The sequence below is a fragment of the Oryx dammah genome, unplaced genomic scaffold, assembly GCF_014754425.2.
Source record: "Oryx dammah isolate SB20612 unplaced genomic scaffold, SCBI_Odam_1.1 HiC_scaffold_27, whole genome shotgun sequence".
NCBI lineage: Eukaryota > Metazoa > Chordata > Mammalia > Artiodactyla > Bovidae > Oryx > Oryx dammah.
The window spans coordinates 112,472,590-112,489,588 of NW_024070211.1; positions in this window are offsets into that span (position 1 = coordinate 112,472,590).

The following is a 16,999-nucleotide window of genomic DNA, read 5'->3' on the forward strand; positions in this document are numbered from 1 at the left end:
TTCCGTGATTCGGTTGTGCCAACTTATCACGGAAACTCTAAATTAGAGACACTGTAGTGAGGAGGCTTATAAAATCTCTTGCCATCACTCGGGTTTGAGAAGCTGCAGTTAAGCCAGGATAGCCTGGGGAAGTCCGAGCATAAGACTTGGACCCAGCTCTATTTGCTACTCCTGGAACTGGTATATGAGATTGTGGAGGTGGAAAAAGGCACTAGGTCCGTGGTCAACCTTGTCAAGGCATTAGGGTAGCAGGCACCAGTGACTCTTCACTCTATTGCCCTTTCCCTTTGACTCGCTGGCTGGTCAAGTAATGCATGAGCAAATTAAGAGAGTGAAAGAATGAAGTGTACTCGTGATCTTGTAGCTCATTCAAAACTAAAATAAAAGTTTACTTTTATAGAATCATATGATTATGATTCTCCATAATCAATGTTCTATCTACCCAACTGTCCCAAAGAAATTGCTTCCCTACCACCTAGGTGAGTCTCACTCAGCCCTCAAGTTCCAGCTGTCATCCTGGAAGCCCTCTGTCCACAGTTCCAGTCACTTTGCTCATTCTGAACTCCTCTTGGGGGCATCTTATCACTTAGTCCCTTGCACCGTTGCTTAAGCCTTGTGTTCCCACTCCCTTGAAGGTGCTCTGGGAGGACAATATAGTTGCCCAAGAACTTGACAATGGGGAAATACAACTAACCACCAAGAATTCATCAGTGGAATGGCCACAAACACCACAATACCTCCCAGGGCTGAAAAGCATGCATAGATCTCAGACCAGAGACATGAAACGACGAGTCTTCTAGAGGTGGTGGAAGGGTTAGGAGGTGGGTTTGGGGACAGACAGAGGTGGTCAGCCTTAGAAGCCCAGAATCAGGCAGTCCACAAAGGAAAAGGTTAGCCATACTATCCGCACCAAGCCTTCACACAGGGCATAACGTGCCCAATCACTCCTAGAGACCAGTAAGCATCACATCATTGTCCAGCAGAGCCTTTACCAGACTGGTGTAAGAGTCTACTTGGTTCAGATCAGATCAGATCGGATCAGTCGCTCAGTCGTGTCCGACTCTTTGCGACCCCATGAATCACAGCACGCCAGGCCTCCCTATCCATCGCCAACTCCCGGAGTTCACTCAAACTCACGTCCATCGAGTCGATGATGCCATCCAGCCATCTCATCCTCTGTACTTGGTTAGGGAAATATAAACCTTTTGTGGAGATGGTCATTCAATTGGGCTCCTGCTTACCTTTTCTGCATTACTGTCTGCTTCTCCCCACAGCAATCAAACTGAAACACTGCTATATTCTCCCTTTTCTTCAAAACTCCCTCCATCCAGCTTCCTCTGCACTGTCTGGCTGAGTTAGCCTTTAGCTCTCTGCTAAGACCTTGCTTCCTCCAGGAAACCCTCTCTGATCCCCAGGCCTAGGTCAGGCTCATCCTCATGTGTTCACACATGACCTTGTGGTTAATCAGATGTATCTCCCTTTGTTAAAATCATCCCAAAATCTGTTCCTCTGTACTCCTTCATAGATCATCAGTGCTATTTCCAACACACAATTGGTACTCAATCTGTTTACTGAATGCATACATTAATTGGCAAATATATTGATCAGACTAATAAACCATCAAATCATCTAAATTCTTGTTCTGATCTCACGCTCATTAAGTGACCTTAACAGGATTCTCCAATTTGCTTTACAGTTACATTTCTAGTATTGGAAAAAAAATTATCATTCTGATTGTATACATCAGTCTCTCATGAGTTTTGCCAATGTGAATTGGCCCCTGAGAACAACTCTGAGACACTGATTTGATTTGGGGACTTATTGAGAATTCCTTGGTGATCCAGTGGTTAGGACTCAGCAGTTTCACTGCAGTGGCTCAGGTTCAGTCCCAGATTGGGGAACTAAGATCCTGCAAGCAACATGGTGCTGCCAAGAAACAAAAATGGGGATGGGAGGGCTTATAAGTGAGAGCAAATTCTGGGTGTGCCAAGGCCCCCAAGGAAAAGCCAGCCTGTTTTTCCCAAGAAGTAACCCCTTCTGTCATAATAAACTATGCTCATTTTCCATTTTGAGTTTTTGTGCCTAGTATAGCACAATAAATACCAGAACTCAAGAAATGCTTGCCACAGGAATAGAAAAAGAATTAAAATATTATGTATGTTCAAGAAATTCACACAGAGACATTGTCCTTTCAGACGCTGATAGAACCTCATTATATAGCTTTTCTTTCCAGAGGCCCAAAGGGTGTTGTTGTATTTTTGTTTTGTTTTGCCTGTGCTTCGAGCCTTGTAGGAGCTCAGTTCCCCAACCAGGGATTGAACCCCAGGCCAGGGCAATGAAAGAGCCAAATCCTAACCACTAGACCACCAGGGAACTCCTCCCAAAGTTCTTCTTTTTTTTTTAATGACTATTAGTTATTCCTGATCCCGGTGCTCTCTACTATCCTGTTGTGCCTCCTTCTAAAAGTACGTAAAGTTTTCCTGAAAGTCTGGCCTGGCAGTTTTCCTTTCTCATAGCCATGGGCACCAGCTGTCCTCCTGATGCCTGATGGTGCCTGTTCTGGCTGAGACAGAGGATGGCTTAGCCTTGGTGCAGGGACAATTCAAGATTTGTCAGCTGGTTGTGGCTGATTATCAAGATGTCCAAACCAGCTCCTTTGCTATGTGTAAGCAATTTAATTTTGTGCCTAATTTTAATCTGCAGTGTACTCTATGTCTACATCTGCTGTGTTAAAGGATTCATTAGCATTTAAAGGGGGAGCTGATGGTATTGATCACTCTTATTAAAACCAAAAACAATCACGCAGCAGTAACTGATAAGCATTCTCTTCGACCGCTGAAGTCACAGCCAAAGTTTATGTACTTGAAACTCTGGCAGAAACAGAAAATGTGATAATAAAGCAGAGAAATCAAAGTGGCATCTGTTATACGCATTTATGATTTGCCACTATCCCCAGCCACCCCAGCTTTTCAGATTATGAGCTTCTTGACGATAGGAAACTTCATTTTTCCCTTAATTTCTACCACCTGGCACAGTGTCTGGCAGAGAGTAAGTTCTTGATAAATTTTCTGATAAGAATAAGTTAAGGAATAAAGATGAGATGTATATAACCAGTGCATGTTATACAAATACTCTATAAGAACAACTGTAATTTTCTTACAGATGTTCTAATAGTTGTGTATTGCTATTTAACAAATTGGGCTTTCCTTGTAGCTCAACTGGTTAAAGAATCCGCCTGCAATGTGGGACACCTGGGTTTTATCCCTGGGTTGGGAAGATCCCCTGGAGCAGGGCATGGGCAACCCATTCCAGTACCCTTGCCTGGAGAATCACAAGGACAGAGGAGCCTGGCGTGCTGCAGTCCATGGGGTTGCAAAGTGTCAGATGCGACTAAGCACAGCACAGCACATAAAATAAATCACCACAAACCTTAGTGTCTAAAAATAAGAATAAACATTTGTTATTTCACGTAATTCCTGTAGTTCAGGAATTTAGGAATTGCTTAGCTGACTGGTTCTGGCATGGGTTTCTGATGAAGTGTCCGTCAAGATGTTCACAGGAGCTGCATTTATCTGACTGTGGCTGGAGGTTCTGCTTCCAAGACAGTTCTCCCATATGGAGCTGGTTGTTGGCATGGGACCTCGGTTGCTCTTCATGTGGACCTCTCTATATGCTTAGGTATCTTTATGACATGATGTTTGGATTCCCCTGCTGAGAGAGATCCAAGAGAGTATGGTGAAAGCCACAGTGTATTTTCTGAAGTCACGTCCAAGACTTCCCTGGTGGTCCAGTGGCTGACTCCACACTCCCAGTGCAGCGGGTCCACATTCAATCCCTAGTCAGGGAGCTAGACCCTACATCCACAACTAAAGATCCTGCATGCCACAACTAAGACCCAGCACAGCCAAATAAGTAAAGAAATATTAAAAATGAAAATGAAAAAGAAGTCTGGCACATCCCATAACATCCTGTTATTTACACAGGTCAGCCCTATTCCGTACGGGAGGGATGACACAAGGGTGCGAATACCAGAAGGTGAGATCACAGGGCTGCCTTGTAGGCGGGCTACCTCAGACATCACTAAATTCTCTTTCTCACAATCTAAAATTTGAACCTGAGCAGACTTCAACGGAGTGTTACAGCTGGAAGGCATCTTGAAGACCATCTCCTGAAGTTCGATGTCCTCACTTCACAGATGAAAAACCCAAAGCTTGGAACGAAGAGCCTGCTCTGTCACTTAGCCAGCTATAGGCAGGGCAGCACACAGAGCCCCCAGCCGAGGCTCGTCCCCACCCTCTTCTCATGGAAGCCGTGCTCTGTTCGTCATGTGTGAAATTGGTGTTTGGGAGGTCCAGCGGCTGTAAAGTTAACACTTATTTTATTTCGGTGTAGTTGAACCTCTTTGGTCTCTGTAGAGACAGGGAGAGTCATTGTGGTTTAGTGGGTGTGACTAAATGCTTCTAAAAACAAAACATTCAGGCAGTTACATTTTCTCTTTCTTTCATCAGTCCTCTGTTGATTTCCTCTCGATTTTGTGGTAGAGAGAGTACTTGTTTTATGCAATAACTAGGTCTAATAAAGTTGCAGAGTACATTTGAATGCTTAGTTCGGTCAGGCAACTGTTTGCTGGGGTCTTTGTGTGTTAGGCACTGGCCCTGCATTCTCTCTTATCTTCAATGGCAATTCAGAAATAAGTCTCAAAGGCAGGGGGCATTATTTCCCTATTGACTAAATTTAAAAACTGGAAAGAAGAGCTAGAAACATAAAGTAGAAAAACAGAAAAATTCTTTTGTTAGACAGGAATAATTCTTTTCCCTCTCCTTTGTCAGTTCTTTTGGCTCCTACTGCATACCACACTTTCCTCTGACTGTATGCTTGCCTGGGGAACCCATGACTCTGAACTTGAATTTCTCAGGACTCAGCCTACCCAATTATTTATCTTTGTCTAAAAAGAGTCTAAAAATTACTAGTTCCTCCACTTGATGTAACACACTCAACAATGACCATTCCTTAAATTCAAGCCATTATTGTAAATCACTGTCTTATTTTATCAAAGAATCAAAATGAGCTTACTGAAAATGAGAGAGCCAATGCTAGACGGTTAATTTGCAGAAACCCCCTACTTCTTACCCACACAGATGAAGTTCCAAGGAGACTCAAAGGACAACACCACCACCTGCTTGTTTTGCTGAGTTTTAACTATAAGGAAACAGTCCCATGCTAGCTGATTCAAACACAAATTTGTTGTAATGTAATAGAAAATACGTCGCGGAAGAAGTAATTTTGATTAGAGTTAATTATGGACAGATCATGATGTACCAAGCCCAGTTGTAAGCCCTTCCCACTTCCTATGAGGTTGATTCTATTATTATGCCCATTTTACAGTTGAGAAAACTGAGACATAGAAGTTAGTTATTCGATCAAGGTAATTGAAGAAGTGGCACTGTGACAAGGTAGGACCCCGCAAAGATGGGGCTGAAGGGGAGTGGCTCTACGGGCCGGGGTGGGCTTGCTGGGTCCCCGCCTCACACTCCACCCCCAGCCGCCCCCATACAATTGCTGCTGCCCTAGTCGCCAGCATCTGATGTCCGATGTTCTCACATTTCAGACTGGACTCCCAGCCGCCACGCTGCTTCATGAACTTTAGCTGCAAATCCTACCTGGAATTGTTATCTATTTATCTTTATTTTGGAGGGGGGGCGTCCGTCTTGGGTCTTCTTTGTGGTGCACGAGCATTCTCTATTTTTGGTGTGTGAAGAGCTTCTCTAATTGTGGCACACAGGTTTAGCCGTCCCTCGGCAGGTGGGATTTAGTTCCCAGACCAAGGATAGGACCCACATCCCCTGCATTGGATGGTGAAGTCTTAACCACTGGACCACCAGGGATGTCCCCCTATCTGTAACTGTTACTTGTGTGTGCTCAGTCATGTCCAACTCTTGTGACCCCATGGACTGTAGCCTACCAGGCTGCTCTGTCCATGGAATTTTCCGGGCGAGAAGACTGAAGCAGGTTGCCATTTCCTCCTCCAAAGGATCTTCCCAACCCTAAATCCTTCTCTATTCCTTGTCTCAAAGTCCCAAAAGACAGAGAAGTGACTTGGCCCAGCTCATATTTTTGAGACAGACTGGAGAAGGCCCAGGTGGCTCAGCTGACCTGAGGTTGGACAGGAACCCTCCCACCGCCTGGGAAGAGAGAAATATGAGGATGGCAAGTAAGAGAAAGCACAGCCATCTAGGCTGCAAGGCCATGTAGCTGCCATCGCATCTCTCAGAACAGGGATAGGCACACTCTTCCAGCACATTTTTATCCTCTAATGTCCAGTCTACACTGTTTTCTAGAAGGGCATAGTCAAACAAATTGGCTGAATTTAATACATTTTTTAAATGTGTCATTTATAAGAACTGTACCAAGAAAATTATACAAGCAAAAATGCCTGCTTTTTTAAAAAGATTGGCTAGTGAGTAGGAAACCTACAGGACTCCAGTGTTTCTTTTTTGTTCTCACATTACTATCACATTCATAACACTTCTGACATGACATGGGTGGGCTTTCCCCCACCCCCCCACCAAGCAATCCTGCCACACCAGCCGGGGTGCCCTAAATTTAATTCAATTCCGACACAATCTACCTGGAGATAGTATCAGACCCCGGGTGAAGGGTGCAGTCTCACAAGACTGCTACACACCCCTCAACTTTGAATGGCAATCTCAAGTCCAGGTTGCACCTTTGCTTCTGACCAATGGGCTGTATATCAGAGGTTCCCACGACCCTCTCCCAGGCCTTGATTCATTTGCTAGAGTGGCTCACAGAACTCAGGAAAACAGTCTACTCATTGTTTACCAGTGAATTACCGAAAGTATGATAAGTGACACAGATGAGCATCCAGGCGCGAGAGATGTGTGTGGTGTGTGGGAAGGGGCTCTGAGCTTCCATGCCTTTTCCAGGAGTCCCACTCTCCTAGTACCTCCATGTGTTCACCAACCCAGAAGTTCTGCAAATTCCATACTATCAGGATTTTTATGGAGACTTCATCACACAGACATGATCAATTATTATATTAACTCCTTTGCTAGCCCTTCTCCCCTCTGGAGAACCTGTGGTGGGGCTGAAAATACCAAACCTTCTAATCTTGACTTTCTCCTTCTGCTCTGCCATTTGGCTCACAGTCTTGGATTTTATGGTAATGGGGTTAGTTTCCAGGTTCAGTTCAGTTCACTTCAGTTTAGTCATGTCCAACTCTTTGCAACCCCATGGACTGCAGCACACCAGGCTTCCCAGTCCATCACCAACTCCCGGAGCTTGCTCAAACTCATGTCCATCGGGTCGGTGATACCATCCAACCATCTCATCCTCTGTCGTCCTCTTCTCCTCCTGCCTTCAATCTTTCCCAGCATCAGGGTCTTTTCCAATGAGTCAGTTCTTTGCATCAGGTGGCCAAAGTATTGGAGCTTCAGCTTCAGCATCAGTCCTTCCAATGAGTTCAGGACTGATTTCCTCTAGGATTGACTGGTTTCATCTCCTTGCTGTCCAAGGGATTCTCAAGAGTCTTCTCCAACACCACAGTTGAAAAGCATCAATTCTCAGTGCTCAGCTTTCCTTATGGCCCAGCTCTTCACATCTGTACATGATTACTGGAAAAACCATAGCTCTGACTAGATGGACCTTTGTCAGCCAAGTAATGTCTTTGCTTCCTAATAGGCTGTCTAGGCCCATCATAGCCTTTCTTCCAAGGTGTAAGTGTCCTCCTTTGTAAGATAACTCATGCAGTTGGCTACTATTAATATCTTTCCTGGCTAAGGCAGGCAGTTTCAGTCAGTGGTCCCCCTCTCAGTTTGGTTTTCCAGTGGTTTGAGCAGAGGAGGAGAATGACAGAATATGTGTAGCTGAGGGCACTGCACTTGTGAGGGAGACAGAAACTTCACTTTAATGAAACATCATTCTTGGGAATTCACTGGCTGTCCAGTGGTTAGGACTTCATGCTTTCACTGCCAAGGGCACAGGTTTGATGTCCTGTTGGGGAACTAACATCCCATAAGCCATGTGGCCAAAAGCAAAAACCACTGTTCTTCATATCTAACTAAATGTTCCCAAGTTTGATTTTGTCTATTTATTTTTATAGGATGTCTTTTCTTGTTGTTTACTTTGGCTGCTCTGTGTGGCTTGCAGGATGTTAGTTTCCCAACTAGGAGTCAAACCTGTGTCCTTGGCATTGAAAGTGCAGCATCCCAACTACTGGACTACCAGGGAATTCACCACAATGTCTTTTTTTTTTAAGTTTTTATTTTATATTGGAGTACAGTTGATTTACAATGTTGTATTAGTTTCACGTGTACAGCAAAGTGACTCGGTTATACACATCTGTATATCTGCTCTTTTTTAGGTTCTTTTCCCATATAGGTCATTACAGATTATTGAGTAGAGTTCCCTGTGCTCCATAGTAGGTCCTTAGTAGTTATCTATTTCATATATAGTAGTGTGTATATGTTAATTGCAACCTCCTAATTTTTCCCTTCCACTGACCTTTCCCCTTTGGTAAGATTGTTTCCTAAGTCTGTGGATCTTGATTTTATTTATATTTAGTTTGTAAATTTGTTTGGGCTGTACAGTTAGTTGAATGGCAGCTATGAGGTAAGGAGATTGTTTTTGGTAGTGTTTATTTTTAAGTAACATTATAACCTAAATAATGTAATAATACTGGCAGAATTTAATCATTCTTTTTGTTTAAAAGGATGCCATACATAACTTATGTTTGAGGAAAACTGATTTAGATCCACCTGATTTTCAGATGGTAGGTACTAGTTCCTGAAATATAAAGAAACCTGTGAGCTACTTAAGACAGGAAGTGACTTATTCATCCCAAGTGCACAGAACTTAGATCCCTAGTTACTTGTAACCGAATTTAAAAAAAAAAAGAAAGAAAGAAAGACCACAGCAAGATGGTGACAGAGCCAGGCAAGCTTTTTACACTTGTCTTCTTTTCCATTCCCCATGCTCGGAGGCTTGTTGGTTCCTTGCTTACCTAACTGTGACTTTCTTTTTTTAACTGAAATATATTTGATACATAACACTGTAAATGTAAGGTGTCTAACATGTTGATTTGATACATTTACATATTATAATATGATTTCCATTGTGATAATAATTAGTACCTTTATCATGCTACATAATTATCATTTCTCTTTAGTAGTTGAAATAATTGAGATCTGGTCTCTTAGTAAGCTAGAACAGAGCAGAATATTGTTGTCTATATTCACTGTACTGTGCATTAGATCTGTAAGACTTATTTACTACTTGTTACAAGTTTATACTCTTAAGCAACATCTCCTCTATCTCCCCACCCCTCAGCCCATGATAACTACTACTTTATTTTTTGTTTTTACAAATTTGGCTGTTATAGAATCCACATATAAGGGATATGCAACATTTGTCTTTCTCTGTCTGACTTAACCTCACTTAGCATGATGTCCTTAAGGTCCATCCAAGGTCATTGCAAATGGCAGCATTTCCCCCTTCCTCATCTGAATAATATTCCATTGTCTGAGTGTGTGTGTGTATATACACATACATATACCACATCTTCTTTATCCTTTCATCTGTTGATGGACACTTGCATTGTTTCCATAGCTGTGAAACTGGGTGTCATTTCTAGTCCTTTATGTCTCAGCACAGAAAAGAATTCACCAAGAGGCAAAGTGATACATAAGAAATGATTTATTAGAATAGGATGCTTGTGAGGCTTACAAGTCAGTGGGTGAGGGGCATGTTGCACCCTGAGAACTTACTGGGCTACAGACTTATCATCAAAGGAAAAGTGAGGAGAGGGGGAAGAGCATCTTTAGCTTTCTTGACTAGATGACGTGCTTCCATCATCAGTTTCTCCTCCAGATTGAGCAGGAGAGCTTTCTTGTCCCTACATGGCCAAGTTTGTCCACAGATTATTGTTTTTTCATGTGTGCAGAGAGGATGTCCTAGGGATCATTAACTAGCTGACCTCACTGTGCAGGATGTGGGTCTCATTCCACCATTGTTTCATTGTTTGGGGACGTGGCTCTTGCTTCTGTTGCGTGGTTTTGTTGCTAAGCGAGCCTGCTTGGTTTTGTGATTAGGTAAGCCTGCTCTGTTAAGTAATCATTAACTTACAGGGGTCTCCCGTATTTTTTCTACTTACAATCCCCCAGTGGGATTAACCATTTAATCACTTGCTTTGCCCCTTTCCTCTGTCCTTGTCAGCCATGTTATGAGAATAGTGCTGTGATAAAGACGGGAATGCATGTATCTCTTCAGCAACCTGTTTCCGTTTCTTTGGGGTGTATACTCAATAGATTATATGGGTTACATGCTAGATTACATGGTGGGGATACTACTAATGTTTTGAGGAACCTCCATATTGTTTTCCATAGTTTTCCAACTTCTTTTTCCTGTCTTTTTTCTCTCTCACATTCTCAGTATATAATTATAATGACAATTGAACATAGCTCGCTATGGGCACAGTGCTTAATAAACATTATCTTGTTCCAAGTTTGATTCGACTCCTCAAATCTTGAATTGTCTTTAGTTTTGTTTCATTTACCATTTTGTTTTTCCATGTCTTTTTCTTGTATACGTTTCTTTAGCTGGGCAGCTTTTCAGGATGAAAGTCTGCTGAGTGTTCCTGAAAGGTGACTGTTTTCAACCTCAATCAGGCTACTGTGCCTAGTAAGGGAATCATGAATTAATGACACTTACCCAGTAATGTTCTTGAGAGTTTTTTGTTGTCCTTAAAGAGGAACAGTTCATCTGGCTTGAGATATGATTTTTGTGATACGGTTCTCAATAAAAGACAGCTTCCATGCTGGTGGAAACCTTTGTATTTTAGAGTATTCTTCCATGAGCTGCCTTCCGTAGATTCCTTGAAAGAAAACACCCTTCCTCTCTTCCTTTTCAGTGCATCATTTTTACATAGACAAGTTTCTCAAACACAGGCAGGAAAAGTGTCTAATGTAACAGTGACTTGACTTTATGCGCTGCTTCACAGCCAAGCCACAAATACCCGCCCCAGAGCTACTGAAACCACTGTGCTAAACACCCTTATCTCTGTCATACAAAGATGAAGATTTCCCTAGAAATCCGGAAAACTCTAGACTGCTGTCCAAATTAGAATGCAGAAGAGCTTAAGTTTCGTCTTTACTTCAGATCACTGTGGTTCCTCCCATTCACAACACTGTCATTGCAAGACTGATTGCCGTCGTAACTACAGAATACAAAGAATGAACACTGCAGGAGAGGAAAAAACTCCCCTCGACCCTCGTAGGGTCCATGGCTGGGTCTGAAAATTAAACCAATAAATACAAATTAACAGGAGAAAAGCAGTTTATAAGAATGGAAAAATCCCCTCTTTAATTTTATGCATATCTTGAGAGAATTTCTCAGAAGAGAGCTGTTTCTCCCACATCCACCTGTTGATCACGCATATAACAACATGGGATGGAGATCTCAAAATCTGTTAACAAGTTATTTTACTAAAAAAAAAAAAAATCTAAGCATATCCAAAAAATATATTTGCTCTGTAGCTCCCTAGCACTGATATTATATCAAGACTGAAGAGTGACTTTACACTGATTCTAGTGAAAAAACAAATGATTAAGAACACAAAACGAAAAATAAAGCAATGATATGATTGTCAATACACTCTCTTTTCCAAATCATCATTCCTGAGTTTGCTAATTGCAACATCTGAAAACCAAAACCGGTAACCAAAACCATTACCATGAACAGGAGAATAGATTCCATCACTTTCTGCACTTCCAGGATTTGACGTTTAACATTTGGGCAAACTTGTAAATTTGCCACAGTCAAGCTAGATTGAGGTTAAGGAGGACCTCAGTTTAGCTAGGGGTTTGCCTGGGTTCAGTCCCTGGGTTGGGAAGATCCCGTGGAGAAGGGAATGGCTACCCACTCCGGTATTCTTGCCTAGAGAATTCCATGAATAGAGGAGCCTGGCAAGCTCCAGTCCATGGGGTCACAAAGAGTCAGACACTGAAACCATTTACCTCAGACTGGGATTGCACCCACGTGGCCGGGACTTGAACCCAGCCTAAACCCTGCTTGGGACTTGAAGCCACATGGCTGGCACTTGAACCCAGCCAAAATCCCAGTTAGGACTTGAACCCATGTAGCTGGGACTCAAACCCAGTCAAAACCCTGCTTGGGACTCGAAGCCAGCCAAAACTCTGCTTGGGACTCGAACCCACATGGCTGGGACTCAAACCCAGCCAAAACCTACTGTACCTGGTTTCAGGACCTAATGAAGCTCAGGTTCTTGATGTCTCATCACAGAAAGAATTCAGTGAGAGACAAAGTGGTAGGTAACTTGTGGATTTATTCAGATTCAGAGAGAGGCACACTCCACACACAGAGTGTGGGCCACCGCAGAGGGTGAGTGCAGCGTGAAATGTGGTGTGGTTAGTGTTTATAGGCTGGGTAGTTCCATACGCTAATGAGTGGGAGGATTATTCCATCTATTTTGGAGAAGGGGGTGGAGATTTCCAGGAATCGGGCCACTCTTTGGTCTTTTGACAGTGCCCTGGAACTGTCATGGTGCCTCTGGGTGTGTCGTTTCACTTGCTGACTGAGGATCAAGGTCTAGTCTTGTCTGCCATCTTGGTCCCATTTGATTCTAATCCGTTTATATTGTGTCCTTGGGCTATGTCATTCTTTCAAAAGTTATGCACTGCCCCTTTCCCTCCTGTTACATCGTGACTGAGACTTTCACATTCACGTTTATTCACCTTAGCTCAGCTGGTTGTTGGATCCACCACTGAAAGTACTGGCTCCTTTAGGAAAGTAAATGGAACTTCAGACTGAAACCAAACAAAATGAAGATCCCTGATTTCGTTCTGGAAGATTTTTTCTTCTCCTTCCTGAAGGGCTGGTCAATGTGCCACCCTAAAATATGTCTCTTTGGTATAAGAATTATTTTGAGGGGATTCTTTTTAAGAAACTGCAAGTGCAAAAGAGGCTCTGAAAACAACAGCAGTTACCCTTTGGTAAAGGAAATCTACATTTATAAAGAAGTTTACACTAGAAAGGGGCCTGTGCTGGAAAGACATAACTGTTTCACTGGAGGGACCCACCTGCACTGGCTGGCAACCTTAGTTTACCAAACATTCCTCTTCTCATCTACTTCTAAATGGCTTCCCCCTCTGAAGTCCCAGCCCCCATCTCTGTCCTCAGATTGGGGTGGTTCTTAAGTCTCAACTGTCTTGCTGCCTTTTTTTTTTTTTTTTTTTTTTAATCACACTGCAAGGAATGTGGGGTCTTAGTTCTCCCACCAGGGATTGAACCTGCACCCGCTGCATTGGAAGTGCACAAAAGTTAAAATGTAGTCATTCAGTCACATCCGACTCTTTGTGACCCCATGGACTGTAGCCCACCAAGCTCCTCTCTCCATGGAATTCTCCAGACAAGAATACTGCAGTGGGTTGCCATGTCCTTCTCCAGGGGACCTTCCCAATGCAGGGATCGAACCCTGCTCTCTCATATTGCCAGCAAATTCTTTATCATCTAAGCTCCCAGGGAACCGCCAAGGAAGTCCATGTCTGGCTCCCTTTTGAGTCTCAAATCTTAGGCTCTAGTATGCTGCTGCAGCTGCTCAGTTGCTTCAGTCGTGTCCAGTTCTTTGCAACCCTATGGACTATGCCCACCAGGTTCTTCTGTCCATGGGATTCTCCAGACAAGAAGACTGGAGTGGATTGCTATGCCCTCCTCCAGGAGATCTTCCTGACTCAGGAATTGAATCCATATCTCAATGTCTCCTGCACTGGCTTCCTGCTGGTTCTTTACCACTAGTGCCACCTGGGAAAGCCCAGGCCCCACTATGAATGTATGTAATTAAAATTGTTTTATTTTTCTCCTGTTTATTTATTTATTTATTTATTTGGCTGCTCTGGGTCTTAGTTGTAGCATGTGGGATCTAGCTCCCTGACCAGGGATCGAACCTGGGCCCCCTGCACTGGGAGCTCAGAGTCTTAGCCACTGGACCACCAGGGAAGTCCCTATTTTTCTCCTGCTAACTTGTCTTTATTATGAGGGTGAGGGGTCTTAGCCAAGAACTTGGAAAAATAGAGGGAAAATTATTTTATCTCCCCTACATTACTTCAGAAAGCAGAATGCTTAGCCTTTATCTCACTAAGATTACTCCACAATAAGAGTAAGATTTTAAAGGATACAAGAGCCTGTATATAAAGTGCTCAGTTCATAGATGGCTCCTGCCATGGGCTCAATAGCTTATAACTATTATCATTGTTGTTATTAGTATTGTATTATATCTTAATACTCAAAAAGGCCAGGTCTGAGAAAGAAGCACTAAAAGTGTTAATATATTCCAGCTGCTTCCCAGGTAAGTGCTTACATCCTTGGTTTACTTTTTCTTAATTGTCTTTGTTTAAACCACTCTCCCTAGCTTTTTTCTGTGTTTCATTTTCACATTGCTTTAAGGAGACTGGGTTGATAGTGGACCAATTTTTCAATTCCCTAAAATTTTATAATCTAGTCAGCTTCCCCCTCAAAATAAATACACTTACTGCCTCCAGGCCTTGGTTATTTTAAAAGGACTATATAGCTGTGATTGGGTTGTACAAGTTTCCATGTTCATAGATACTGTATACCACGATGTCTTAGTGCTGATAAATGGAATATTGCCTGCCATAACAGTAAGCAAAGGATGTCTCCACTTTCAGAGGTTGCAGCTACAGTCAATGGTGAACTGGGGAGTCCTGAGGGGACTCAGGAAGGAAAGAATATAACAGCTAACAGCTATCATCCAGTCCCATCACTTGATGGCAAATAGATGGGGAAACAATGGAAACAGTGACAGACTTTATTTTCTTGGGCTCCAAAGTCACTGCAGATGGTGACTGCAGCCATGAAATTAAACGACACTTGCTCCTTGGAAGAAAAGCTGTGACCAACCTAGACAGCATATTTAAAAAGCAGAGACGTTACTTTGCCAACAAATGTCTGTCTAGTCAAGGCTATGGTTTTTCCAGTAGTCATGTATGGATGTGAGAGTTGGACGATTAAAAAAAGCTGCTGCTGCTGCTGAGTTGCTTCAGTCGTGTCTGACTCTGTGCAACGCCATAGACGGCAGCCCATCAGGCTCCACTGTCCCTGGGATTCTCCAGGCAAGAATACCGGAGTGGGTTGCCATTTCCTTCTCCAATGCATGCATGCATGCTAAGTTGCTTCAGTTGTGTCCAACTCTGTGCAACCCTATGGACAGCAACCCACCAGGCTCCTCTGTCCACAGGATTCTCTAGGCAAGAATACTGGAGTGGGTTGCAATTTCCTTCTCCAAAAGAAAGCTGAGCACTGAAGAATTGATGCTTTTGAACTGTGGTGTTGGAGAAGACTCTTGAGAGTCCCTTGGACAGCAAGGAGATCAAACCAGTCAATCCTAAAGGAAATCAGTCCTGAATATTCATTGGAAGGACTGGTGCTGAAGCTGAAACTCCAATATTTTGGCCACCTGATGTGAAGAGCTGACTCATTTGAAAAGACCCTGATGCTGGGAAAGATTGAGGGCAGGAGAAGGGGACGACAGAGGATGAGATGTTGGATGGCATCACTGACTCAATGGACATGAGTTTGAGTAAACTCTGGGAGTTGGTGATAGACAGGGAGGCTTGGTGTGTTGCAGTCCACGGGGTTGCAAAGAGTCGGACACAACTGAGCAACTGAACTGAACTGAACAGCTATCAGACTCCAGCCACTCCCCATGTTGGGCCCTAAGGAAACTCAGGATATGAATACACAGCCTACTGGCCTCAGATAGCTAAGGTGCATATCAAAGGGATGACTTCACTGAGCCCAGACTTGCATTTTTCCATACATAGAAAGTGAAAGTGAAGTCTCTCAGTCGTGTCCAACTCTTGGAGACCCCATGGACTGTAGCCCACCAGGTTCCTCTGTCCATGGGATTTTCCAGGCAATAGTGCTGGAGTGGATTGCCATTTCCTTCTCCAGGGGATCTTCCCAACCCAGGGCTCGAACCCGGGTCTCCCACATTGTAGCCGGACGCTTTACCGTCTGAGCCACCAGGGAAGTCCTCAATAGAAAAGCACTAGATTACTTAACTTCACATATCTGAGTTTTTAAAATTAACAATAATCTTTTGTTGTTCAGACTACTGCCCTTTGTTGCAGAACTTATATATATCCTGGCTCCTCCCTCACACCCTTGGAGCAATTATCTCAGGGTTTTTTGACATGCTGCCTCCCAGGCTTAAAGTCCTAAAAATTCCTGCTAAATAAAACACAACTCTTAACTTTTAGGTTATGAATTTTTTTTTTTTTAGTCTATAGGACATTGAACAAAACTGTGTAAATTTTTAATAGATCCCCAATATTCCAAATTGATATTATTACCTAAAAAAGTCAACTTAAAAGAAAAACCACACACACATATGGGATTTCCCTGGTGGTGCAGTGGCTAAGACTCTGCTCTTCCATGCAGGGGGCCCTGATTTGATCCCTGGTCAGGGAGCTAGGTCCTACCTGCAGCAACTAAGACCTGGTACAAAACAGACAAACGTGTGTGTGAGAGAGAGAGAGAGAAGAGAAACAGAAAAGATGTCTGGAATGATACATAATAAAGTATTAACTTTGTCACTGGCTGATTAGATAGCAGGTGATTTTTTTATTTTAAATTAATTAATTTATTTTAATTGGAGTCTAATTACTTTACAATATTGTAGTGGTTTTTGTCATACAGTGACATGAATCAGCCATGGGTGTACATGTGTTCCCCATCCTGAACCCCCCTCCCACCTCCCTCCCCAATAGCAGGTGCTTTATATTTTATCTTTGTTTTGCTTATTTGTACAATACCTCAAAAATTACTTGTACTTTTTTAGTTGAAAATGTACTTATTATAATCTAGTATCTTTAGCATACGGAGAAGGCAATGGCACCCCACTCCAGTACTCTTGCCTGGAAAATCCTATGGACGGAGGAGCCTGGTA